Raw genomic sequence first — 27,771 nt, forward strand, 5'->3', positions numbered from 1 at the left:
AGAAAATGGCTCATTTATCATCAGCCAAGAGAGGCACTTTTATGCTCCCCTTTATTTCACTGGGCTTATGTTGCCTCACCACTGCATACAATCATTATTCCTCCGCACTTGGGATTCAATTTGCTTGATAAAAAGTCACTTCACATTTACATTTTCATCAATCCACAAGTCCCACCAGCACCAGACGAGTTAATCTGGCAAAAATCAAATTTATTCTATTACCCAATACACATAGTAGCGATATGTTTTCTTCATTTCATGGAGAATAAATTAAAGTGCGTGGAAGTTATTTTTTTTTTTTGGGAATTTTTCTCCCAGAATCTCGCTGTAGCTTCTGAATGTCACTATCTAAAAAATAAGAAGTGTATAGGGAGACTCCTGTTTATGCTTTTCCTAAACTCTATATCTAACGATTCACCCATCCACCCACGCACCATCATCCCACGAGTTGACATTTCTGAGACATCGTGTGATTTCTGCCACAATATGGAATTCTCAATGAAATCATGACTCCATAAATCTCACATAACATCCATTAGTGTGTGTTAAAGATCGTCTAATCACCTGGGAGAGTCAATTGAATTTCTTCACCTCGATTCGCACCAATTTCCTCATTAACCAATTTGGGTATGCAAAACACTCATAAATTCTTACTCATCTGATTTCACACAAATATATGCCATCACAGGCAAGAGAGACCGTTCCGTTCCGGGAGCTTCCCAAAAGCCACCATTAATTGAATGACGCCGAAACGGGCCTGACGATAATTGCAATATTGAATTCTCAGCACTATCAGACTGAAAATGTTTCCCGTGCCTGATTCAGTGTGCACAAAATTCAGCGGATGATTTGTCTAACGAGGGCTTAATTTATAAATGAGTGGAGGTTTACAGTTGATTGGTGCTGTGATTCAATTGATGATGAGCCATGTCTTCGGAATCATCCAAAATTGCACGCCTTTCAATCAAATTCTACCCTTATTCCACATTCAAAACGATAATTGATTGATTTGTGGCATAGTTTTGCCGAATGTTGCCAAGTGGGTGTTGCCTATCGGATATTCATTTGAATTTAGACATACTGGAAACAGAACAATTGATGGATAAAAATGAATCTAAGATCGTCATACCCCTAACCCTTAGAACCTAAATAGACTCCGGCTGATGCTCAAGTCCGTAACATTTGGTGTAATGCCCTAGACACACTTACGACTTAAGTCGAGAGGCGGCTTAGCGTAATTGTAATCAAAATAATGATCAGATTACATTCCCATCAACTTCTGATTAATTTGTCTCTTGGCAAGCTGAGAATTGGCTTATTTAGTGGGAAACTGATGGCAAAGTCAAAGCATTATTTTGATTACAATTTCGTTGAGCCGTCTCTCGACTTAAGTCGTAAGTGCGTCTAGAGCATAAAGGAGGACATTAGGCAAATTTATAATAGGAATCTCTACACTCAGTGGATGATAGTTTGAGCTCTTCGTTTATCACCAAATTTAATTGGTCAAATATTTTCGAGGATCAGCGTGAGTCTATTTAGACCTTTACATATCAGACGGACGGATTAAGTTAATCCATTTAGAAATTATTTAATACGATAAAATTATTGTTTAGCCGATTTTTTTCTTGCTATAATTTTTTTAAAGTTGATGTGCCTATCTAACAAAATTTAATGAGAGAACTATCCACATTGTGTTTTATCTAAATTAATTTGAAACTTTGAGAAAATATTTTTGCTTTGTTGTAGGGAAAAGTGCGGTACGTTCGTACGACTCAAGCTTCGAACAAATCAATTTTTTCTATGTTTTTATAATGGATTTCAGCTGTAGTCACTTTCTTGAAATTTGAGGCATCGCATCGGACTGACTGTTAAAATATAATATTTTCAAAAGCATTAAAAATATATTGAAAAACATAAGTTGTCCAAAGCTTAAAACGTCCTTAAGGCTTAAATTAGATAGAAGAAGAAAAGTTTTGAAATTCAAAAATTTATGATTTTATGTTCGACTTTTAAAGTAAATCTGAGTAAATAAATTTAAGGTAAATCTGACCTCAAATTCCAGGCAGCTTTAACACTTAATTAAACATTGAGAAAAAAGGGGGTGCGATTAACTTTTTTTCCTCAGAACTTCAACACTTTTTAGGTGTAATAATATATGAACATTTTTTAATTTTACACCTTTTAAGGTAAAATTAACATGAAAAGGGGTAACTCTAACTCTTGATACACCTAAACAGGGTTATATTTACACCGATTTTGGATCAATATTGCAGGGTAAAATTAACATTTCCGGAATGTTATTTTAACTTTTTCGGATTTCTCTCAGTGAAGAATAATTCATCTTGCTCCTTTTATAAATGCTTAAGCTTCTAGTGACAGGAATATGTGAGTGAAATTTCGATACCGAATTGTGAATTCAAATCTCGGTCTAATATTTTATTGAATGAAGGTTATTCCATATTAGTTTAAATAAAGCTTAGTCAGTGATGATAATGAGTACAATAAAAACAGAAAATTACCCGTGAATTAATCTTGAAAGTTTCAAAAATTCTTATATTGGGGTCATTAGTATGAGATTGTGGCTGAAATTCCAGACAGAAGAGAGATGTATTGAATGTGAAATTTTTTTGCAAGAGAAGCATTTTGACCCCCCTCAAGAAATGATGCAGTGAATTGAGGAAAACACGAAAAAGTAATATTGGGGCTTTGCGTGCTTAAATTCACCAACTTGAAACTGCATATCAGCAGGAAGAATAATAAGAAAATTACACGTGCTCCACTGGTGAGTCCGGTACACCTTCAATATTTCAATTTAGTATAAATCACTGGTCCCTATTGAGAAAATTTCTCATGTAACAACACTGATACCTGGATGTCATAAAATAAATTATTAGCTATTTTGAAAAGGTAGGGGGAATCTTTGAGACCTATTGAGCTCCTTGTTTGATGTCGACCATGTCTACCCATCCCATATTTTAGGAGTTGGGGATATCGAATTCATGTCACTGGGCAATTGGGGAAGAATTTCAGATTGTCTATTATTTGTGGTTTTGTTTGGAAGGGTATCTCCATGAAATAATTTGAGATCTTTTCTTGGGATTTTGTGGTATTCCTTCTACTACGGGCATCACAGACGGTGCAAATGATATTAGGCTTTGAGGTGTAGATATCAGTGAATTGGCGTGAACGAGATGAATATTTCGTGTTCAGAAAGTACTCCACATTTCTTACCTCAATCCCCAATACATAGTCTGCTTGCGGGATATCAGATGGAGAATAAGGTTGAATGGGGTGAAATAGGCAAGGAGTGCGACAACAATTGAATATTGTAATATCCATGATGTCTGAATGAGATGGTAGAAAACACGAAGGAAGTATCTATGGGTTGGGGGAGTCGAAGAATGGAGAGAATTTACCTGAAGAGTCGCCTAATATTTTGAGTTCGCGTGTTACATGTTCATAAGAACAGTACAAAAGGAGAAGAGGAAATGATTTAATGGAATTGTTTCTAAACCGTTTTTCAGTTACTTAATACTAAGTATGCCTCTATAGAAGTATGCCATATCACTTCTCGGAATGTTCTTCAAGGAGCACGGTGAAGTGTAATTAAGCAAAGAGACTATACATGTATATAGCTGCTCTTGCAAATATTGTTCAGTACAGTACAGTACTAAAAATGTTATCTCTCCCATGCATGTTTTAGCAAAACAAAAGTCTCATTTGAAATAATAATAAATAGTAATAAAGACTGCATGATGTGTCATAGAAAAACTAGACCTTCTCGTAAATGAATTTCCTAAGCATACAGTAATTTTTTAATTCTTAGATTTATTTGTACAATAGAGTCCAATGTGACCAAAACCAAGAAAAATCCACAGCTCACCCATAACCTGGCAAGGGTGCACAAGTGGGGCTACCGCCGTCTTAACGACCATTCAGGGGTAAAGACGTAAAGTCGATGTGACATATAGGGGAAAGTGCTCTCCCTTCGAACGTTCATGCCTTCGAATAATGTGAATTTCGTTTGTTTTTCGTAGGAGATTTACACTAAATTATCACGGAATTATCAACAATTCATGATAAGCTAACTAATATTTAATAGAAATGTGTAAGTCTCTTAGGAAAATTAAAAGAAAATTCACATTATTCGAAGGCATGAACGTTCGGAGGGAGAGCACTTTCCCCTACACGTGATTATGGTGATTTACGCAATAATAATAATTCTGTGTTTTTATTTGTATTAAAAAATAGAATAAGTATGTAATTTTACCTATGGTAATATCATTAATTAATTATTGATAATATCAAAAATTGGAATGTTTGGTAATTTTCCCTTTATTAGCTTCACACTACGTTATGTAGCCTCAGCTTTTACTAGCTTCGCACTACGTATGTTTGTCCCCTTCTTCAGATCCACAAATTTCACATCAAAACTAATATGAACATCATTATTACATAGATTACATTATTTTGATATATTCCTTTACATGGAGATAAATGGGAAAATCTACCTCAAAAATTGTAAACAAACTAGTCTATCTGCATTTCCTTTGTATCAATATTTCATGTAAACGACGCATCGCTGGATAGTCATTTGCGTCGTTTGCAACCAATGCAGATACAAAGTAAATGCAAATAGCCCAATTCCTGATCAAACTGACGATATGCAACAAAGGAATTAACTGAGAGGATGAGAGATGACATAGAAAATATAAAATTTTCTTATTTTAGCTAATATTTTCTAATCTTAATGCTAACAGTCGTATCGAAGTTCATTAAATGAGACTTAGGGGAAACTGGGGCACCATCAAACACGGGGTAGCATCAAACACTAATTTTCATTTCTAAACTACTTGGACTATATCTACCATTTTTTTTAGTGGACAAGCATCCCTGTAAAGCCTAAAAATTTCTATAGGTTTTGTCATCAGAAGTCGAATATATGATTAAAAAATCAGTGTTTGGTGCTACCCCATGTTTGGTGGTGCCCCAGTTTCCCCATATATATTTTCAATGTCAAAATTTTCTGGTGACCTAAAGATGATTTGAACCCCGGTCACTTGCATCCAAGACCATGCACTAATGATCACGGTAGCGCCTACTCCAGGTAAATATAAGACCACGCACTTAACATTTAAATCCGTTCGGGGTTAACTCATAAGCCATAAGAGTGGCTCGAGTTACCGGTTTTTTGGAAATATATGGGTTCCTTGAGTTTTCCATGGGTTTCCTGAAAAATGTAAATATAAAATTTCCCTTGAGAGATATATTGCATCCCACGATTTCTCGAGGGTTTTCCGAGTTCTCCGGGTTTCCCGAATATCCCGAAATGTATGGGTTTCATCGGTACCCAAAAATTTATGGATTCCCCGAATTTCCGAATTTTTCTGAACTCCCCGTGGGCACCCGTCTTTCCCTAATTCCCTGGGGTCCCTGGGTTTCCTAACAAATGAATGGATCCCCCAAGTTCTCTAGACCAGTGGATGGGTTTCCAGGTTTCACAAATCCCCCGAGTTTTTCCGGGTTCTCCATACGTTCTCTGAGAAGATTGGCTCTAGTTCCCTGAAATGTATTACCCCTTGAAATCCCTCGATTTCCAGTTATTTAAGTATTTAAGAAATTACCTAACGATCGTAAACAGTTTGGCATACATTTTGCCACTGGAACAAGAATCCATTTTAATAAAATTGCTTAATATGTCAGTATTTCGTGTACAAAACTGTTACGTGCAAAAAGCACCTCTATACTGTAATTGCGTCTGCTATGGAAATATAAATTGGAGGTTTGGGCTTAGGACGATGATTGCTCGGGATTGAGGTAGAGCAACTTGTTGGATATTAAAAAGTGGAGTGGGAATCAGTGTTAAAAATGATTGACGGAATCCACCAAAGGTCTGATGTATGAAATCAATTAACGAGAACTCACATTTTACAATCGCCAACTCAAACACCAGATTGGGCTTCTCTGCATTTTCCTGAACTGCCTCTCATCCAACTGTAATTATACAATAAAACAGGAAAAAGTTTTTGATTAATTCTCATTCATTCACAAAATTCATTCAATTGGGGGTCTCCTCTGTACAGAAATTCCTCAGAAAGTCTTGCAGTTTGGTATTTTTGTGCAAAAGCATGAGGAGGAGAGACAGAGATAAATTTGATATGTTGAATTTTGTTGCAGTCTTCCGTTCATAAATAATGACAACATTGAAATATATTATATATATTCATATATGGTTAAATACTGGGCAATATATCATAATGTGAATTGCAAAACCAAAAATATACAGTGGTTGATTTCTAATCTAGTCCACCAACTATTGTAAAACTAAAGCTAGAATAACGTTCAGCCCCAAAATCTTCCGTATACCACACTTCCGGGTACAGTAAACCCTCCCTCTGTTCCCATCAGTCCATTTCGGCATGGCATAAATGGTGTATAAGCCCTAGGAAAATAGAGTGAGAAAAACACATACACTTCCCATGCCCAAAAACATACTCAATTCCTTCCACTAGTAAATGTAGGAAATTCAGACATTGGAAGTCAGTCGCCGAAAATGTATTCAGTCTTTTCTCTCCATAAATTAGATTGAATGGGAAATTTATTGGAAGCAATTATACTACGTAAACACACATTCAAGTGTAATTTGTTGCCTATTTTTTCACTGATTTCTTCGTCGTATTGTTAGCCCAGACGATTCAGCTCAACTACATCCCCCTTCATATACGGGTACACAAAATTCCTAAACATGGGATGAGTTTGACTGTTCACATTTGTCTACTGCAGGATATTCAATTGCTTCAGCTTTGCAACTTTTTCCCACATAATAAGGAATATGAGAACCGATGGAGGGGTACTTGGAAGTCAATCGAATAGAATGATCAATTCCATTTGGAAAATTAGAATGTGCTCTGGAGGTTCATTGATTGCTCAAGAAAAGCCATTGAAACTTTCTCATTCATTATCAAAGGCATCAGATAATTTATTTTGGGAAATAATCTCAAAGCAGTATCAGGGTTACTATTAAATGAAAGGGTATGTTTGAATGTAAGGCCTCAATAGCCTTAAGGATGTTCCACAAAATCAATAAAAATACGAAACTTCTAAGCATTATTGAAGTTTGAAAATCACTACATGATTACTGCTAGAAAAAGTTTTAAATAAAAATAAAAAGCTTTAATATTTAATACTTTACTGGAGACTCTGTCCAAAAAAAATGTAAAATCCATATCAAGATGATTTTATAACTTAATTTTATCTTTGTCAACAATTATTTCACAATTTTTTTTCAAACACTGGCGATGCATTACTCAACATTTGAGAATATTTATTTACTGACCATTTGTAATAATCTACTTCTATTGCATCCGATTTCGCATAAGATTTTGCTAGTCTTGACGAATAATAAAAATTGAGACTACTGATAAAAATAGATAAGCCTATGTTATCTGAGATTATTTTCAGGTCACCTTAGAGTTTCACAATTCAGAATGTCTAAAAATAAAATTCTAGAAATTTGTATTGATCAGAAGAATTATACAACATCACAAGACCTTTCATTCGATCAATCGACGAACAAATTCAGGCAATTAGTACGAAAGTTATAGCCACTGTAAGATTCTTTTTTTTTTTAACTTCATTGGGTTTTTTTCATCGAAAGTTCGAAAGTCGTGAATGTACCAAATTTCGAAACACACACAACATGTGGGCTTGAGTTATTGAAAAAATAATCATTGTAGGTTATTAAAAGATGCCAAAAATCTAAAACTAAAAACTATTATTTTTAATTATCTGAATTTTTCATTAATATCTTTGTTTCTAATGGACTGAAATATCTTATTATTTGAACAAATCTGAATAATCTGAATAAAAGTGAAATTTTCTAAATAAATAATTTACAAACAAATAAATAGCAGTGTTCCAGGCTTAGTATGATCTCGACTTAGATGCTTTAACTTAAAAATATTTTCGAATCATTTACGGTTTACCGGTTCTCAACCGATTTAAAACGGTTTAAAAATCACTCAAAACATTGCGCAAAATGCCTCAGTGGAGTTCCAGAAGTAAAAATTGCAGTTTTTTAATACTTGAAAATAGTAAAATATTTTTAGGAAAAGAAAGGGGATGTTTCACCCTAAAACCCTAAAAATTCACCCTAAACGCGTAGAATTTCGAAGTTATCAATAACGTAAAGTACTTCGATTCGGTGCTGGTTACGGAAAACGAAGTCAGGATACAGGTATATGAGAAACTTGTAGTGAGAACTAAATGCTACTTTGGACTGTCGCAGCTATTTCGGTTTAGGAGCGTTTGACAGTCAACAAAGATCAAGATCTATAGATATTATAATATATACTGAAGCCAGTCATTAGTCATGGCCTCAAAACATATCTGTTGACTTGCATTAGCGGAGGGGGATTAACAAACAGTTTCATTGTCTCAATACAAGAAGGGGAAGGTTTCCAGGTTTCGGACACACTCTAGCTTCGAACACTTCATATTTTCCCATAATCCTTCAATTAATCTGACTTATCGAAGGCAATATATTTTATTTTATTTTATTTTTTGAGTCACACATTTTCTAAATAAAGAATCAGATTTATTAAAGGACTATAGAGAAAAAAAAATATGAAGTGTTCGGAGGAGCGTGTGCGAAACTTGAAAGCCTTTCCCATATAGAAAAGAACTTTACAGTCGTTCCCCGTCGTTTTTTCTTAATGCTCAAAGGCAAGCCCGCCGTAAGTAACTAGAAAGGCCAGGCGCTTTATGTTGTTGTACATTAAAGTATTTGATAATTTTGCGTACAGTTTTGAGTGAACTTCCCATTATTTTTCTGTAGCGTTAACTTTGCTTTAACATCAATATAATGTCTAATTTTGAAGTTTGTATACTTCAATTTTTTTTAATACATTTTAATAATAAGGACATATCATTAATCGTTGGCAAATTTTTCAAGAGTGTAACTTTCTTATGCATTATCCGTAATATAATTAAATTCAGCTATAAAATCGCTCGAAATGTTTCCAAATTATTCCAATAAAAAACCAATGCTATAGTATTATTGAAAAAGTTCTTAGAAATCAATTTCTGAGTAATAACAATACCAATTAAATGTCCCTCATGCTATTCCATCAAGCGTACAATTTCTTTCGTTTCTTTTCAAACAACGGATGGGGGTGGTTTCGTCTGGTGGAAATTACAGTCATCATAATTCGTCACTCGCGAGTCTGTGGCTGGCTTACCGAACACGTGTCACTTAATGGAACGGAGGTTGTACAACTGTAATTCAATCAACCCCTTTTGCTCAGTGCTGATCTGCAACAATGGTTGGTGGAGACGCCTTGCTCTGAAGAAGAAACCAGACACAACACACATCCCCATTCCCTCAGCAAACATTTCACCCTTAGAAGACTTTTCTCTAGCAGCGGTGGAGATAATAAATGGTACGTCATCGTGCATTGGAGCCGGAGTACTCATTTTTCAATTGGCCCGTCATCATTTTTCAGACACAAACAATTGTGTGGATTGCACCGAGACATACCCCCTTTGTTCGTTCAAAAGACAACGTCGTCATCCTTGTTATTCTTTGTCACCACAAATGCTACCCTTCGCTAGGATGAAGTGTATTTGGACGGCAAAATAACATTGAAGATGTTCTTTTGGAGTACTCCGTTGCACCCCAACCAGCTGATACTGTTTATAAACTACCAAAATCCTCAAGTACGTGCTCTTGAATTTACATAGTTTTACTCCACAGGAAGTATTTACTGTGACTGTGCAGTAGACAGAGTTGAAGATTCGCAGCAATTCCTATCATAAGATAGGGTAAAGGCTCATAATTTTGGACAGTCTGCTTATAAGCATTGATGTTCCAAGTTTGAAGTGCGATATTTTCAATACTAATTGATTTTTTTTGTTACTCTCTTTTCACAAGAGTTATTTAGAAATTTGGCAAGGGTTTATTGCCTTTGTTTTTACTAAACTTAGTACTAATACGTTTAAAAATGAATTGATATGTAAAGATGAATTTAACTAAAATTTTAGACAACTTGGCTATAAATTTGGACAGCTAAACCGCCTCAACAGGATGCACATTGTTCTTCATTTCTTGAACCAATCTTACCAAATCCTCTTCCTGTTTATGTAAGGGAACCGTAAAATGTCACAAGAAGCTCAGACATTTGCTATATCATTCATTAAAGTAAGTTGACTTCGGTACTCCAAGTACTCGCGGATGCGCTCATTCCCTGGTCTTTCCGGGAGCCTTTCAAGGCTTTTCTCATTGCATCTCGTCCGTAGAGATGATGCTCCTTTATTTCTCCAGGAATTTATGCAACCTAGTCATCATAAAAGCTAAAACATCACGAAATTTCGAGAGAAAAACACCTGTCCAAAATAAGAACTATCACCTCACTGGTAAACCTCGTAGAAAATCGCCAATTTTTCACACGAAAAACGTAAGTCACAACGCAAATCTCACTTCAAGTCAATTGTACAAAATTGAAAAACAGCGAGCAAAGATTGTTAGTAGTTCACCATAGCTAAATAATACTGAAGTAAACGCGAAGATCTGTTATATTTCTCGTAAGCAATTGCTCACACTGAGTTTTCAACAAACCAATTTAAAGTCAAATCATATTCAAAATTTAACGAACTTGGTGTTAAAATCTTCCAAAAAGAACAAATATTTTGATAAAATTTATTATTCATCAAATATTGGAATAAATATTCATAATTTTAATCAATTTATTTTTAGTGTCCAATTTTATCCTCATAGTGTCCAAATTTAGATACTGTCCAAAATTATGAGCCTTTCCTCTAAATGCTATTAAAATATACCGCCATAAGGTCAGATTCATTAAAGGAATATGGGAAAAATATCAAGTGTTCGAAGCCAGAATACATGTTAAGCCTGAAAACTTTTCCCTACAGGATATTTCAGTAATATCTCCTCGTATTTTAACATATTGCGAATTAATATAAAAGTAATCATTCAGCACTTTAAAATCTTTTCCAAAGTTCAAAAATACTCATTGAAACATTTTCTTTTTAGTTTACTCATACGTTAAAATATTTCTCGTTCTTTAATATATTTCAAAAAATTTCTAAAATAAAATTCATCCCACCATTTAGCTTTTATAAGCTTTTACCGGCTTTGAAGACTATGAAGTGGAAAAGGCTCACAAATGCGAAAAGTTATTAATGAATCTCGGGAATATTAAATTTTCTGTAAAAATTGTTATAAGGAATACCGGGACTAAGTAGTCAGTATAGTAGTACTCAAAAATATTTGAGTTAACATAGGAATGTGTTTATAATTTAATTGAATACTAGTATCTTCAATACAGTTCCTAAAATAATCTATACCATTCTATATAATCCAATTTAATGCCTAACAAATTTAGACCCCAGATCTCTCTAGAAAAATGTCTGATCAAATATTGGATTCCTGTTCATATTTGTGAGTGTTTTGGCTCATTCAACACCACTCACCGTGCAATTTAACAGTAATTTTCAGTAATGACCCAAAACTGTTGTCTCTTGAGTGTTTTACATACGAACTAGAACAGGTGTTTCCCACTTTCCTACATTTAGCACTAGTTAATATTTAATCTAGGCTGGTATAAATATCGTCCTCTTTCCCAACTTTGAACGTTACCATCTCATAGAGAAACGCTTTCAATTATGCTTCTCTGCCACACTAACAAATTTGTACCTATTCACAAATTGTGAAACGTCTAAATTTGCGAATCCTTTGACCCACCTTTCCCAACATAAAACCACATACATATAAATATGTGTTGAGAGCAGATATGTTGAAATCCTTTTAGTATTGATCCCATTCCAATTGATTGACCTGGAAAAAAAATTATCAGAGCATTTCCCAAAAGGGATCTATTTATATCAAATATCCAACTGAATAAATCATCCATAGTGTTTCTTCTCTAGAGCTTATCGTGGTGAGATTTGAGAAGGCAAAACACAAACCAGAGCTTTTTGCTTCGTCTCACCCTTCCTCTAGCCAATAAAAAAAACTTCACATAAGCTCTGTATGTAGCTCTAAATTTTTTTCCCTCACTGAAAACTTTTCTTTCGTACTCTTATGTGCAGAAAAAAAAACTTGGAGATTAAACTTATTTGTATTTGTCGCTCCTGGAAGTCTGACCCCAAAAATATATTACCCTTCTGAGAGTGAAGTATTTTCCGCACTTTTTCTCCCCAAACGCCAAACATTTCGGAGCGTTTGAGCCTCAATGGTTAGGCACATCTAAGGGGAAAAAAAGCTTCCCAAGGAGAACACATGAGAAATCATAAAGTCAATATATCCACATTTATATGCAGTTGATGGGAATTTTTGCAAAAATTTTCCTGGTGCACTGAAGTGAGAAAGAGTGTCTCCGTGTATGCAGTTCTCATTGGATTATTTATGAAAATTTGTAAAAAATTTATTGAAGAACTTTCCAAGTATACACCGAAGCAACAACAGCAGCTGCACATTTTTCAGTACACACTGCTTTTTTCAGGCCATTCTGTTCACTAAAAATTAAACTCTTCCTCCACTAGTCCTTCAACAGTACACCCTCATCGCTTTGATCGACTTAAGGGGTGAATAAATTGCAAATGCAATGGAGAAATTTTCAATTTAAGTGTTTAAATTTCGATTTAATATAAAATTTTGCTTTTGAAATTATTTCTTATTTCACATTTGAGGATACGTCATAGACACGTCAAAATGACGTCACAATTACGTAGTAAAAATGTAATAAGAGTTTCTCAGTTATGTTGTGAAGATGTCATTACTAATCTAATCGCATTTAGTAACAGAACGGAATCTTGTTGTTACGACATTGTAATGACGTTGCCAGAATTTGTCGAATACCTGTGGAAATTACCCCACGTAGGGGAAATAACTGTTCAGTACTTTTCTCAACATAATTCCATGTTTCTGAGAAGTTATGTAACGCTGTATGTCCATCCGTCTATCTGTCTGTCTGATCCACTCGGCTGTCGCCAGCTCTAGAGGCTAAATGGTTAGAGATAGAAACCTGGGACCTTTGGGGGACCATCATAAGTCAGCCCAAGGATCGTTAACATGGCCCTCATTTTCCCCCCATCTCTTCCCATCCTCTCCAAAACGATGTTCGCATATAGTGTGATTTTTTTTATTTTCGAATATGTTTTAGAAATTGCTTAGGCAGACATTTCGTCATTAAACAAAAATACCGTTGAATCATTCCTAACAACGATTTTTCAAGAGCAAGGGTTAAAAAGGTTCTAGATAGCGTATTTATCAACCAAATGGTACCAAATGGTTGGACAGATCCTGGAATTCCTGACAAGTCTGAACGACCAACAGGTCGAACCGGTAATAAACCGATTCATTCATTCATTCATTTTCAACCGCTTATCCCTATTGGGGTCGCGGGCCCATGACATCCAAATTAGCAGCCCACGTTTGTCGATCCACCGCCACTTCAGGAAGATGTTCGGGTTCGATCCCGAGGCGCTCCCACGCAAGATTCTGAATTTTATTCAGCCACCTTGTCCTAGGTCTGCCTCAAGGTCGAGGTTTCCTCACAATGGCTTGCATAGCTTTTCTGGGGAATCTTTCTTCATTCATGAGTTGAACATGTCCATACCATCGAAGTTGTGATCTCTCGACCCGAAGAAGCAGCTCCTCGACTCTTAGTTCCTCACGAACGGCTACATTCCTCACTCGATCTCGACGAGTGATTCCCTTAACCGCCCGGAGGCATCTCATCTCGGCAGCTTGCACTCGCGATCTTACCCTTTCGGTCATTACCCAAATCTCATGACCATAGGTGAGAATAGGAATGAACACAGCTTTGAAAACCGATAATTTAGCCGATCGACTAAGCTCGACCTTCCTCAGCACGCTTCTGCCAAGCTCCCTCATAACTGCAGAAGCCTGACCGATTCGCGACGAAAGTTCTGCCTCCATCCTACCATCATCATAAACCGATTCATTACCGTTAACTAATTTTTATCAGAAAATCAATTGTATTACTCCTAAGTTATTTTGGGCGATCTTTTAAAGGAATCAATTGGTTCAATAAATCGTTTGTGAAACTGTAAACGGTATATTATCCGAAAATACATTTGAGGTATTGCGTTTAAATCACGAGATCGAGTATTCAGCAAGGCTGCAACGTTTTGCCAATTCTTTTTCATTCATAATTTAATCGTTTGTATACTGTAGAAAAATGAAAAAAAGATTATTAGTCATGATTTATATTATTATTTTCGAGGAATATTGCAAAAAATAGAATTTAAATTTAAAATAAGACTTTCGAAGTATAATGGCTTTAATCCTCATTTAACAATCTATTTCTTTCTGAAAAATATAATTTATCATAATTAAATGGTGAGACGTAACCAACAAGCGTGTTTTTAATTCACGTAATTGTTACCCCTTCAGATCACATCAACAGTATACTCCATATATTTTCCACGAAACCCCATTAATTACACAGGGAGTTGAGAAAATACCAGACGACTATTGAGTCCTTCAGCTTAGGGTTCGGGTCATGAACAATTTCATTTGTGAAAAATTTAAAAATGCAAATAATGTGAAATTTCACATAAACCGTTTTTTTTTTTTGAGATTTCACACAACATAAAATTTCCAACTTGGCAAAAGGAATCGAATTACGACCAACCATAAAGTGAACTTTGACATCAATTTTTGGTTCGGACGTCTCAGTCAGAGGTACATTTTATAAAAAAAAATAAATCCATCTTCCACTTTTCTACATGGAAAATGAACAACTTTTCCAACCATGCAAATGCACATGACGTGACTACAAGCCATAAGGTAAAATTTAATTGTTGAATATTTGTTCTCTCTGTGGATTATAAGTGCAATATGTGTGTGAAGTTAATGTGTAATTACAGACTGAGGGTTTTTACCACCCACTTGTATATACAAGAATTTTCCCTAACCCCATTCTACCTCTCTCTTAGCCCAACCACTATTCCCACTGACCATCATTAACACTCACACAGTGTTTTCTGACTGGATGCAGAAAATCATTTTACATAAACTTCATCATTTTTTCACTTCCTGCAGTAGCATGTGAAACAGAATGGTTTTTTCCAGCTTTAAAGTAAAAAATTCATAGCATATTTGCATGTTCAATGAAGCTCTAAGTCAGTTCAAAAACATATAATCAAGTTAAATACATTGTGCGAAAAAGGGGTGAGACAAGGCGGGCAATTTATAGCCGATGAAGGGAGCATAAAAGTTAAATTTAGATCGATAACAATCACTATTTTAGCAGTTCTTTTCACTGTTTCCAACTAAAATTTTTATGCCTTCACTTCCAAATGCAATTGTTGTAAATTCCCCATCATAACCTCAATTGAAAAGTCCTCTAGCGAAAAGTAACACTATACACGATTTTGAGGTTAAGAAAAAACTATTACACGTTTTTGGTATATAATTTCTAAGTAATATATGAAACAACCCCGTAGCAATGCTAGAATCCTTTACGTTATGCTATAAATTACAGTCTTTTATCCAAACATCCACAAATGAATCACACGGCAGAACGTAGAGAAAAATAAAAATAAAAAAAAACTTATTGTATCAGAATGAAATTTTATGCACAACTTAACACATTCCATAAAGCACACAATGAAATGTGAGTTCCACTAAATTCTCTTTTATTTGCACATTTACATATGAAGGTATAGGGAAAAGTGGGGCAGTTTTATACAGAAAGTTCAAATTTAATAACTGAATTAAGCAGTGTGAAAGAGTTCAAATTTATAGGGGAAAGTGCCCTGCCCATGCTTCGTACAATCCCAAGCTTCATAATGACTAATTTTTTTCTATGTTGCTGAATAAATGTGACTGCAATATATTAAAAAAAAAAAAAAACAGGACACTGCTCCCTAGCCTTTAAAATATGAGTACAATGAGTTACGTTTATTAAGAAACATAAAAAAAAATTAGTCATTACGGAGCTTGAGATCTAAACTTATGAACTTTTATACTTTTAGTAATTAGGAACCTGTGGCGGTATTTATTCTCTAAACTAATAAATAAAACAGATATTGACATATAAAAATGCAGCAGTGAAACTGCTAAATACATTTACATTACTAGGAGTTGTATTGTAACTGATAACCTAATTATCCTATCATCAACGACTTATTTTAACCCATTAGAATATTTTACTAGAAGTACTAGAGATAGCGGAGACAGAATTTTTATATCGAGTTCCTCAAATTTGAACTCCTCAAATTTGAACGACGGTTGAGTTCAAAATGTAAAATTTGAGGTTATGTGAAGAAAGTTTTGCATGCGGAGTCTGAATTAGAACTATTTTTCTCTGTTGTTTCCTCAATATTATCGTATTATATTAACTTCCTCAACAAATCCCATTTCTTTAACAATAAATTACATTGATATATTCCCTAAAGTCATCTTTCTTATTTTAGGGAAAGTGCATTTCACATGAATTCCGTTACGTTTTTGAAAATATCGTTCAAATTTGGGGAGTGAGAAATGTCATCAGCACTCCCCAAATGTTCAAATTTGAGGAACTCTACTGTATTTCAGAATTGTTTCCTAGGATTCCTTTGGCATTTGATAGATAGATGGATGTCTCTCGGAACAGCGCCGATTTCTCCTAGCGTTCCTAGTGTTATGCCCTAGACACGCTTACGACATAAGCCGAGAGGGGACTTAGTGGAAAATGTGTTAACCGAAATCAGTGAGATCGAGGCTTAAATGCACGAGCACCTGAGGAACGACCCTCAGACTCCACTGCACTGCCTGGGCACTCGTCACATACTGAGTGTCTGGCCGAGCAATGAGCGAATATCTCGCCTCGAGGTGCACGCTATGCTCGTGTGGGACATACCGTTATGGTATAAACTCTATGGGTAAGCCACAGCAGAGGGATTTTACGCTTATCGCGGCTTTTCGTCTAACAAATGACGGAAATGCACTTTAACCATTATTTCTAATATAATTACGCTAAGCCATCTAGCGGCTAATCCTCATGTCTGTCAAGGCCCTTAGCCTGTGAATCATCCGTTCAGGAGAGGAATTCTGTAACGCTCTGACAATGCCATATGACAAATTGGGTTTGAGTCTCAGGAGAGCTTTTTCGACAATGCGATTCTGTAGCCGTGACATTGCCATTTGAGCTCACGTGGCATTGTCAGAAGTCACATATTTGAGATTTCTGGCAATTTAAATGATAATGAATTTTGTTAAACAAATCAACCAAGACGTACTGTATTTTCTTAAAATCATCACGTAAAGGGATTTCATTAAAAATTCAATGAGCATTTTCGAACTCATATGATATGACAAAAAAAGCTCGAATGGCATTGTTACGTTTCGAACTCACGCGTGACAATGCCACGAAAATTACAGAATTCCCCTACAGGAGCGATGTTGTAAGGAAGATTAGTATTGAGAATTAATTCATGTTTAGATCGTTGTAGGGACTAAAAAAGGAGCAACAAGGCACTCACTCACACGATTGCCTTGAAGCATCTGCCCTTACAGATTCCCTGTCGTATCTACATTGGAAGTACTGCATATTTATAATATATGACTTGATATATCTTGAAAAATCATTACAATTGCTTGTTATTTGGAAAATCGACACCTTTGGGAACTTCTAGTCTAATACGGTGTCGAATTACGACACGAGACTTAGCCATATGCCTCAACCGCTCTATTTTTTCAAAAATCAAGATTTTTTGGAAAAATTTAACTTAAGAATGATTTGATCTATTAAATTCTGAAAAAAAAATAAAATTGGTTGCTATTCAGGAATTTGAGACCTTCTGGAACTGGACTAAACCTCAAATCTGAAGACCGCTTAAGGAATGGATAAAATGTGAAACGTTAAACCTCCCCTGTGACAAAATACTCTACTCTTCTCTACAAATTTTATTAAGAGATTCGAATCACTAGCTGGGATGCAATAAAAAAGCTTTTATTAACACTTTTCACTAATTAAATGGGAATTTATAGCACTAGACGGGGTGAAATTATGAAAGTTGACAGATATTCTTTTGTGCAGATTTGAAAATGAATGAGATTGATACAGAAGACTTTCAGCGAAATGAATGAGAACTTGAAATGTTGTTTGGACTAGGTGATTAAATTATGGGTGCAGCTGATACAAATAGCTGAAATAAAGTCTTTAATATTTTTTCCACAAAAACTTGTAACATTAGAAATCTTAAGCTCTAAAATTCCCGTAATCATTAAAATGGAAAACCTGCAGTTATCATGGTGAAAGAGTCTGTATTGTTGATGAAATACATTGAATATTTAGTAGTAAACATTCCTGAGGCATTTGAATAACTCCCCAGTCTCAATTGTGATATATTACTTGGGTCAGAGTTTATGTGAACAGTATGTTGGAGAGTTCTGATACCCATTTTGACCCCGATTCCACCTTAGCTACAAGAGGTGTTTCACTGGGCAGATTCTGGACTCTTTCTCTCCAACTCAGACATTTCTTCCCCCCAGAGGGACTCCTTATGAATATTTGGTTATAAGTTATGTGACATGTTTATTGTTCAGGAGAGGATGACCGAGGAGAAGAAAAAACTTATAAAAGCTCCATGGACAATATTTATATCATTTCCCTTGACATTCATTTCAATCGTCCCATACCATCCTCCTTGTTATATCCTTTTCGGAGGACTTTTACGATGCTTCTTCAAACTACTGAAAGCCGTATATTTTCGTCGTATGTTGCGACCTAATGTGTATTTATATGTTTGTGTCCAATTGTGAGGTAGAAGTGGTCATGGGCACTAAATCATACACCCCAAAGACTTGGTCTTCTCGAAAAAAAAAATCCGTCGAAACGACTCAATTGATGTCAATCGTCAAGGAGGAGGGATCCCATTGCAAAGAAGCCCCATTCTACCATCTCTACACTTTAATTGACAGTATGACAGTAGAATTTACGACAATATTTAGAAATAAATTATGTTACACCAGAGTATGTGTCACATTTTTATTGGGCAAAAACGATGATTGACCGATCACACTCTCCTCCATGTCTCACAACCATCCATAATTGTCAGATCTCATGGATGTTGGTATGGCTTTTAAAACTAGTTTGTATTTCTAAATTATCTGACAGAGAGTGTGGAACACATTGTACGATGTGTTAAAGTGATTGATTGCACAATTCGCCAGCAAGTAATCTTTACCACTTGAGTTGTTCAACAAAATGTCGTACATTATGCTTAATTAATGCAGCGAAAATATAAGTGCTGGACCAAATCGATATGTCAGGCCTCGTGATGCCCACAGTCGAACGACGAACTCCATAGCAAACTGATATAAAACCATTTAATATATGGAAGCCTAAATAAATATTTTCGCGCTTAATGAGTGGTAGAGAAAAAATATATGTATACACAGATATTTTCCTCCGAGGGGGAAGCTATTTTCGCTCCAATTTCCAGCCTGTGAAATTTTACGCAAAGTGATAAATAGCTATACGCCATTCTACACTGTTGTTAATAAACAGAATTAATTCACTGAGAATTAGAATCCTCCTCATTAACGATTAGGGAACTTAGGAATTGGCGTGATTTTTTTTAACATAACAATTTATTGTAAGTGTATTTTTCTAAACTGACAATTAAACTTTAAGGCGTCTTCCATACGGGGGGATTTCGAAATGCACCCCACTGTGCTATGCACCGATGAGTCTCGGGAAATCTCCCCTAGTGGTTCATTCCTGAGATAAATTTTGTCCGCCCTCTGTTATATATTCTCCAAATGTGCTCTTACTAAAATAGATAGTCTGGAAGACTTTCTATTTTATTTCGAAACGTTTCGAACGTCAATCACACAGTGTTATACAATCAAAAAAGTTGTTAAAGAGTGGTAAAGTTAATATATGTGCCTGGTGACGAACACTTTATAAGGAAGAGGAGATGGGGCACTCATCCTCTATATCAAAACCGTCCTACCGCAGGATTTTATTCCAATATTGTTGCTAAATTAAGAAAATATCCTAAGATTTTTTTGTCTATAAATCAACTTTGTTTATATACGTAAGGGTCTCTAAGTTCTTAAAAATTAGTTGAATATCACTTTTCAGCTGACAAATTCCATAAATTACACAAGGATGTCTGTTTAGCAATTCGACCATATTTCAATGAAGATTAAACGATACATTCAGAAGAGTGATCGATACTGTGTCCCTATTTCACCAGCTTTTCAACTTTTGATAACTTTGAAAATAGTTCACGAGAAAAACATTTCTTGTAAAACAAAAAAAAAATTATTTAAAATCGCTTGAAATGTCAAAATATTCGAACATACAACGATTGGAACTTTCGAATAGGGAGATTTTAAGCGCCGAAAGATAGGCAAAAATGCACCGGTCTAGAACTCAGTGGGGGACTTTTGTGTCAAAATGGCGGTTTCGAAATAAAATCCCCCCGTTTAGATGCTGCTTAACAGAACAATTTTATTTTAATTTAATCTTATTTTAAATTGTTCAATTCAGTGATAAGAAGAAAGTTGAAAATAAAACAGAGCGAAATATTCTTTTCATTTTTAAAGAGCATCTAAACGAGAGATTTTAATTCGAATTCTCCATTTCACAGGAAAATCCCCATATAGAGCATTAGCTCGGTGAAAATTTGCCTATCTTATGGCATTCAAAATATCCTTCTTCGAAAGCTCACTTTGTTTATGTTCAAATTTTTTGACATTCAAATGATCTTAAATCACCTGTTGTTCTGTGTGTCAAGAGAGATTTCTTTCTGTTTTAAATTGTTCTTGAAAAATGATGCCTTGTATTACAGTAAGTCATTGTTCAGTTAATAATGTAATTATTTATTTATACGATTGTATTTTGATTTTAAAACATAGGTCATTTTGATATTCATATGTCCCGTTACATGTAAGATGAAGGAGCATGAAGTGCAGTGAAATTTCAGGCATGCACGGTTTTTTAATACAAAGCAGAAGAGGAACCTATTGGACATGGACAGGCTTTCACAAAAGCACAATGTAAAGGATTCAAGATCAAAAATAAACTACATTGAAAAAGAATCAATCACCTCTTGATAAAATGTTTCGAAATTATTCGAAATAAAGTAGAAAGTTTGCCAGTCTTTCTATTATAGCCAGGACACATTTGGGGAAGTTATAACAGAGGTTGAAGAAAATATATCTCAGGAACGAACCACTAGAAGAGATCTCCCAAGATTCACAATGCACCCAGCACAGTAGGAGTGGGGTATATTTCGCTGCATAGGGGAAACTTTAAAGTCCATTTAAGTGAGGGTATTTTTATTTGCAATTGCTCTTTTGAAATAAAAACCCCATAGAGTTTTAGCGGATCATTTTTTGCTATATTTCGCTTGAAAAAAATCTTCGAAATATCTGTTTTGTTTTAATACATTAGCTGTTAATGAGCTGTAAAACAATATAATTAAGATTCTGTAGCACGAATGCTACAGGTGCTACACCAGAATATGCTGAAGCACCCTTCATCGCTAGCCTCCTGGAATTGAGCCCCATTGCCCATTCCGAGACAGCCACAAATCTGGCGGCCTTCTCGCTTCGCTGGTGAAGACCGACTGAGGAGCCGATTCGATTGTGCCTTCGGAATAACTCGTCGAACACTCACAACCCCATCTAGCGGACCTATAGCGATATCGTAACTTGAAGTTAACCGCCGTTATAACACCCCTCAAGTCACCACCCCAGCGGGACAGTGATTGGTACCATTGGCTTAGAAGAGTTTTCGTCAGGACGAGCTTTCTCCCTCTAACTCCTGTAGGCTCAACAGTCCTACTGAAATTCTTTCTCAATTTTGTTACAATCTTCTGATGAGGTTTTAACCATATTTAATAATTTTGTAATTAAAATATCTTGTGATGAAATACTGATTCCCTCATCTTCACAAGATTTCAAAATAAAATAGAATAGAATCTGTTTCACTTCCTATTTTACCCAAAACACATTTGGGAAGATTATAACAGTAGGAAGGAGGAGTAGATTTTATCTTAAAAACAGACAGCAAAAGAGATCTTCCATATCTCCACTGATTAAGTTTTCTTTAATTAAAATCGAGTTAAAGATTTTCTAAAATACTAATTTTTTCAGTATTTTTCTTAAAGACAGTGAAAGGATAACTTTAAATATTAAATCATAAAATTTATATGCTGTTCAAAAAGTGAACCTCATGAAAATCTCTTTAAAGTTATCATGAATATAAATAAAAAAATGCTAAATAGCAATGTATATAAATCTCAGAAGTATTTCCCAGGAAATCATTCTGGCGAGTTTTTCTGGAAACTTGATCCAACAGTGTAGCCCTATATCAAACCACATCAACCCTTTTTTTCCCAGGCTTCCGTCCCATATTCAAAATTCCACACCCTCTCTAAATCAATATCAATTCATCCCTTCATCACTCTGTACGAGTAAAAAAAAAGAAGAAGAACGACCAGCCCCAAAAAGCACAATGCAAAAAGCCTCCACCAACTTCTGGGAATGAAGGGTCTCCGGGGGCGGAGACTCGAAGGCTCATGCGGTAAACATTTAACTTGAAGAAATCTAAACTTTTTCGCCCAATAAATATTTCGCATAATTTACGACGAAAGTTTAATTTTATTGCAAAAAGTGATAGCAGTTAAATATTTTATACCCACTTTCCAATGAACTAGAAATGACATGGCAAAATTTCCATTGGGCTATGGGGCTTGTTTTTTGAGGATACTGTGCCCTCAACATTTGAAAGACAAAACTAACATGAACGCGGCAACTGGAATGATTATGCTAAAAATACTGGGTATTATTTAACCTTTAAAGGTCTTGGGGTAATTTCAGAACTATAAATCCAATGCCATTAAGAAATACTTTGAATGAAATGGATTTTTGTAAAAAAAAAAATATATTGGATTTTGCCCTAAAATAAAAAGAAGATTAAATGTGTGAGAGATTGACTGTAAAATTTTGTGATATTTATGCCATTTAAATATAGGAATGTTCCATTGAATTGTCGTTAGATAAAATCAGAACAGAATTTTAGCAATTATCTCAACAAAATGTTTCCAATGAAGAACAAATAAGAATTCTCTTGTAATTCACGGATACTTGAGAGCACCACAGAAGCGAGCAAGAAAAGAAATTATCGTATTTCCAATTTTCATCGTCAAACAGCCAATACAGCACAATGGGAAAAGTTGACAAAAGATAAACTTATATAGAAACTTTTCAAATATTGATACTTCATGTTTCTCCACTGATGATGGCATTTTCCACTTCTACCCTCTGAGTCCTTTTTTTGCCATTTAAATGGCTTTTATCCCCGATTGGTGATACAGCATAGAAAAAAAAGTATACACTTCCCCTTTAGAGCATTTCCAAGAGATAAAAAAAACAACCCTTAAGTGAGTTCAATGGCTTGATGTGTATTTTGACAATAAATATAGAGTGAAAAGTCAATAGAAATGGCCATTTTTCTTCAATTTCACAGGATCTACAGTCAAGTGGGATGAGGGAGTGATAAAATACACATTATGATCAACATTTCATATTTCAACCATTTCAATAGGAATTTTTGTGGGACATTTTCCGTGTATTGAAATGGATGGTGATGCGAATTGGACCATCAACACTCTTCGAGAGCTAACATAAATGGCCTTACGATCAATTGAAGAAGTGGAAATGGTTATTTGGTGGCAGAATTATTGAGGAAATAACATTCCTCTCGATTAGTATACTCTTTATATTTGTGAGGGAGAATTTATGAGGAAAGTGAGTTTATAGTGAAATCCAAAAAAATTTAGGCTACATTACATTGCACTTAAGTGACGGTTCTGAATTGGAAGTAATCGTATGAGCAAACACGTACAATTCAATGTTACTGAAGTTATTAAAAATGGAATTCAAGAAGTTGAAAACTATTTTATCTGGTTAAAAATTAATTTTACTGCACGAACTCAAAGAGAGGGCAGTTATATAATCGACTTTTTTTTTCAACTTGTCACCGTCTTAGAGCTTAAACGGTTAGACATATCAACTTCCGGTCTTTGGTGACCCCCAATAAAAAAACGATATCTCTAGGCGTTGTATTTCTTTTGCCCCCTAACCCCCTCCAATCCCTCCAAAACCATGTTTTGTTTGATTTAAGAATACCAAAATCTTGAAATTTTCTTGATCTTGATCTCAGAATTGAGGCCAATGGTTCCTAAGTTTTGTTTTATTTTTGAACATGTTTATATATAACCTAAAAATCCCTATCTTGAATTTTTGAAGGAAAAAGTTTTTAATACTTTAGTTAGAAGATCTATTTTTCTACCTATTTGGTTAAATTTGAATGTTCGGAAAGGTCTTGAATTTAAGATTCCCCAGAAAAGCTTGCAAACCATTGTGAGGAGGTGTCGATCTCGAGGCAGACATAAGACAAAGCGGCTGAGTCAAATTCAGAATCTTGATTGAACCTGAAGATCTTGCTGAACTAGCGAAGGATCGACAAGCCTGGGCTGCTAAATTGGATGTCATGGGCCCGCGACCCCAATAGGGATGAGCGGTTGAAAATGATGATGATGATGATGGTCTTGAAATTTCCAACCCGATCGCATTGTTCGCAATTGGCAGTGAGACGGTTAAGTACCCGTATATTACCAATGGTTTTTTTTTAAATATTCTTTTTTCTGTTTGTAAATTTGTTACCCATCTAGGGGCGAAACGGTAAGAGATACAAATATCCGATCTTCTGAAGACCCCCCATACGGGAACCCAAGGAACATTAGTATAATTGTTATTTTAACCCCTCTTAAATATTTTTTGGTTTTTCTCGATAATGGCTCCTACGATTTCTTTTATTTTTGGATATGTTTTGGAGGGGGTTCGGAGGAACATTTCGTCCAAACATACCTATGACCTATGACCTAAAAAAATCGCCATCTTGAATTTTTGATAGTCGAAGTTTAACTGATCTTGAAATCAGTTGGTTAAATATCTGACAATGACTTATTTTTTTCGTGTTTACATTTTCTGTTTGTCTATATGCTTGGATCTCCTGCTAGAACATTCTAAAATGATCATTTCTTTAATAATTTTTGATTTTCAAGTGCATTTGTGATTTGTGAATCAATTTGATCTCTAGTAGATCAGTAAGCACCAAAAGATCATGCGGAAAACTAATTCACGGAGAGCTCTACCTCGTGAGTTCGAGAATTCTGCAAAGGTAGGACACTTTAGCATCTCTTTTTGTCAGAATATGTTATTTTTGGTCATAAAAATAATTTTGGCCACCAAAAAATCAATTTTGGTCAATAAAAATCATCAAGTTAACTGTAAAAAAAATCGATTATGATTAATAAGATAATCTGTCTTGATAAAATCAAAAAATCCATTTTAATTAGTAAAAACGATTTATTATGGTTAAATATTATTTTTTGTCAGACTAATGTCACTTTAAAACAATATAAATTACTTTAGTCAGTAAATTTTTTTTGGCTAGTAAAAAAATCAATTTTGCTAAAATAAAATCGATAATGATAAAAAATCGTTTATGGTCAATTAGAAAATCTGATTTGGTCAAAATAAAATTAATTTTGTCTTTTAAAAAAACTGTAAATTTTGGTCAATAATTTAATTAAATCTACAAAGTATTAATCGAATAATTATACAATTATCGCCTGAGGTTAGTGTAGGCAAAACAAAATTGTCACTTTACTAAAATTTACATGACCATCATTTTTACCCAGAAACAAAATAGTTTTAAGTCAATAAATTAATTTTATTCCAATAAATAATATAAATCTGTAAAGTTAGCGAATATTGAGTTAGGTTAAATAATTTAAAAAAAAAGGAGACCGCGTGTTATTACTGTTAATAGTTTATTTTTACAGCAAATATGGAAACAAACATATTAGAAACTAATTACTCAGTAATTAAAATAACAATAAAAAAACATTCTGAATGTTTGTTATTTTCTGAAATCCCACCTATCCTGCAATTTTTGCAGCTGTTGCTTTTAAATGCATTTCGAGTGTATTTTTTTTCCTTAAGACAAGAAATCTTTATGACCGCCATTTACAATAATTAGTATTCGTGGAAAGTCTGTTGAAATGTGCAAGAAATCTCTACTAATAGTTTGGCAACAAAATACCAATTCGTGAAACTCTAGAACAAATTTAACCGGATTATGAAATAGACAGTATAAATTGTAGGACATTGCATTATGAGATATGTATGCAGAATTAATAGGTATTATCCGCTTATCGTGGCATTATAAAATAAATCGCCTTATTGAAATGCAGTATGCATCTGATAAAGAAATTGTCACAAACCTTCAGAATTTACTTTTCAAAAAGTATCTACTTCTCCCTCTTAAATTTAACTCCTAAACCAGTTGCATTTTAATGGGTATGGGTGGACTGAAATGAAAACACATAAATTCCTTTTAGAGCTTTGTATAAAAAGCAGGCAAGGCCGAGATACTTTCTACTGACCATTAATAGAATCCTTCGCAATGTAGCCGCTTTTTTCTTCTTATCTGTACATAAATCCTTTCGGTAATATTCCTTTTCTCATTAAGAACTGACCTACTTAAATGTTTACTAAGCAAAGTAAATCATCTGAATTATTGCTAAGTAGGAAGATGGTATTTTTAATAAGGTCTTTCGTGAGGCATTTATCAACCTATAGATGGTTGGCAGAAGAAACGAAAAGGGTCAAAAGAAACATTCTCGCATAACCGGTGAAAGGATACAATTTTGCAGAAAAGGACGTGGAACAGGAGATGAGGAATTTGATTCAATTTGAAATAAATTTGTGTTATTTTCGGATTTCAACTATTACGTGCTATTTGATGCGATTACATGGTCAAAATGGAGAACAGATAAGGGCTGAAGTACAAGAAAATCTCCATGTTACCACAATTTCAGTCCTGTTAAACCGCAAAACCAATTTCGTGGGTGGGAATCTCAAGGATATAAGGGTTCTGATACGATAAGGTATACAGGGAAGAACCGGATATTGGTATTTATTGGGAGGAAATTATTGTTCACCAATAAATAAATAACCATAGAATTTCTCGGATGCAATTTATCGTGTGGTGGCCATTCCTTGAAGAAAATTTCTCAGCAATTTTCCACTTTTTCCACTTAAGAATATCACATAACATATTTCTCAATTTTTATTTGTAAGCTTTTCGTGATTTAGAAAAACTCTTATAATTTGTTTAAGACAATGTTATACGACAAAGGGAAGTGAGACACTTTTGAAATAGGTTATCTTTGAAATTGAGCTTTTTCTCCTAATTTTGAATGGCACTGGATTTTACTATTAATTAATTTAGCTCTATAAACTAGCTGTGTATCTAAATTACATTATGATAGGCCTTTAAGAATCTCTTTAAAAATAAGAGAAAAGAAGCATATTTTTAAATGTACCCCAATTCAAATGTGCCCCACTTCCCCCTAAGGAGAAATTGGAGCAGTAGTAAATATGTGGTAGTTGTAAATACTGATTTTTATTTTTATACTGCTGGGACTTTATGACGGCCATTTCTTCAATGAACAAGTATTAAATCTAATTAATCGCAATGTTTACAACTACCCCATTTTTATTATTACCCCAGTTCTCCCTAAATGTATTCTAATTACGTGAATTACTCTCACATGAAGTACTGTTCAGCCAATACTGAAAAAAAAACAAATTTTATTTATACATGTAATACATTGAGCAGTACATCGAGTTATACTTTGATTAATCATTAA

At 34.6% G+C, this 27,771-nt stretch overlaps 1 protein-coding gene across 3 annotated transcripts in view; it reads right to left on the minus strand.

Moving 5' to 3' along the window:
• LOC129805534 (uncharacterized) overlaps positions 1-27,771 on the minus strand; it is a 332,356-nt gene that overhangs the window by 135,659 nt on the left and 168,926 nt on the right. For all 3 annotated transcript variants that reach the window (XM_055853510.1, XM_055853512.1, XM_055853511.1), the window contains one exon: positions 5,926-5,994. The gene's annotated coding sequence lies outside the window, so the exon portion shown is untranslated. The remainder of the gene's footprint in view (positions 1-5,925; positions 5,995-27,771) is intronic.

This window comes from Phlebotomus papatasi, chromosome 3 (assembly GCF_024763615.1).
Source record: "Phlebotomus papatasi isolate M1 chromosome 3, Ppap_2.1, whole genome shotgun sequence".
Taxonomy (NCBI): domain Eukaryota; kingdom Metazoa; phylum Arthropoda; class Insecta; order Diptera; family Psychodidae; genus Phlebotomus; species Phlebotomus papatasi.